Source organism: Protobothrops mucrosquamatus, unplaced genomic scaffold (assembly GCF_001527695.2).
Source record: "Protobothrops mucrosquamatus isolate PMUCROS unplaced genomic scaffold, P.Mucros_1.0 scaffold_6, whole genome shotgun sequence".
NCBI classification, from domain to species: domain Eukaryota; kingdom Metazoa; phylum Chordata; class Lepidosauria; order Squamata; family Viperidae; genus Protobothrops; species Protobothrops mucrosquamatus.
In genome coordinates this window covers 2,077,262-2,079,198 of record NW_015386082.1, presented here as the reverse complement: position 1 = coordinate 2,079,198, position 1,937 = coordinate 2,077,262, and positions in this window count along the sequence as shown.

Below are 1,937 nucleotides of genomic sequence, written 5' to 3'. Positions count from 1 at the left end.
CCGAGACCGCCTTCTGCCGCAGGTTACCTCCCATCGGCCGGTACGCTCCCACAGAGTGGGTCTCCTCAGGGTGCCGTCAGCCAGACAGTGCCGGCTGGCGACCCCCAGGGGGAGGGCCTTCTCGGTGGGAGCCCCCACCCTCTGGAACGAACTACCCCCAGAGATCCGGGTGATCCCGGATCTCCCCTCCTTCCACCGCACCCTAAAGACATGGCTTTTTCAACAAGCGGGTCTGGCCTAGGGAATTTTAGTGGGGTTTTTAAGGGTAATTTTAAGGGTAATTTTAATGATTGGCCTTTTCAAATATTTTCTTTTAATTTGGTTTTAATATAGATATTTATTGTACTGTGGTTTTATAAGGCTGTTAGCCGCCCTGAGTCCGGTGAGGAGAAGGGCGGGGTATAAATTAAATTATAAATAAATAAAATAAATAGCATAAATAAGCAAGGCAGCGTTTGGCTTGGCATTATGTGTGTGACATCAGCCATACATAATATGTGAAGCTGGAAGCAGGGAGACGACAAAAATGGCCAAGGTGCTGCTGGCTTTTTAAAAAGCTGGCTTTTAAAAAAAAATCTGTCCCATCCTGGCTTTTTAAAAACCTGTCCTATACGAGTGTTGCTGCTGTAAACTAGCAGTCTCCAAACTCGGCAACTCTTAAGACTTGTGGACTTCAATTCCCAGAATTCTCCAGCCAGCCATGGGGAATTCTGGGAGTTGAAGTCCACAAGTCTTAAAGTTTCCAAATTTGGAGACCCTGCTGTAAACCATCCTTCCTGTTTTCATGAGCAGAAACAGAAAAAATTATCACCTACACCAGTGAGGTTTCCATTGGGATATAAATTGTACATTTTAGATTACCAATTATACGATGGTTAGGTAGGATATCAGGAGCTTGGGGACAATCTGAAGATGCATTTTAAAAGACTTGCAAGGTTTATACCACGAACCTATCAATACTTTGGCCCTACAGCTATCAAACCAATATAAGACCCAAATGTTTATGAAAATGGGGAGGTTCACACCAACTCCCAAGCAAAAAGGGAATGTTACTCATAGTCATACAGGTTTCTAACTTTCTATGTCAACATTTACTAAAGAAGAGCAGTTCATTCTTATTTGGATATACTTTTCAATTTCTTAGTCATTTTCAGCCTGTTCTTTACTGGTATCTATTCAAAACTATAGTGCTCACTTCCTCAGGAATAAGATAACAAAAAAAAGGGTTTCAATTGTATTTATTGTGAGCTTGCCACTGCTATTCCATTCATCTTCCCCAGTTTCACAGTTACCAGCCCCTCAAATACAAGGGCTAAAGTAGCTCCCTCATCCCAGGAACTTGCCATTTGACCAGGCGATGCTCCCCAAAGATGTCCAGGGTTTGAACATGACTGTCAACATGTGTGAAAGCAAGACCAAGAGCTATTAGAAAAATGCTTCAGTCTTGGGCACATCATCGTTAATACATTCCCCTGCTTTTAAAAGTGTGAAATGCAACTGTACAGTACCTACGTTGAATGAAATTATCTGTGACAGTAGAATTCAATTCTTCCATCCACCATCATCACGTCAGGGATAAAATAGGTGTTTCTAAACTTATGTGTGAGATCAGAAATTACTTCCCAAAGGTTAAAAATACATAGGGAATTTGATTAGGATCTAATTAAGAATGCATATTCAAACCCAGTGATGGTTCATTAGGCCCTTTTTCAAGAGAGTGGAGCCACAACAGATCACCGCCTGGGAGACGGCCGCTGCCGCAGCATTGGACCGAGTCGTGCCTTTGCGGCCTCTGACCCGGCGCAGATCTCAATTGGCTCCCTGGTTTACCGAGGAGCTGAGAGAGATGAAGCGCCGGAAAAGACGCCTGGAGAGCAGTTGGAGGGCGAGCCGAACCGAATCCGACCGAACACAGGCAAGGATACAGGTTAGATCCT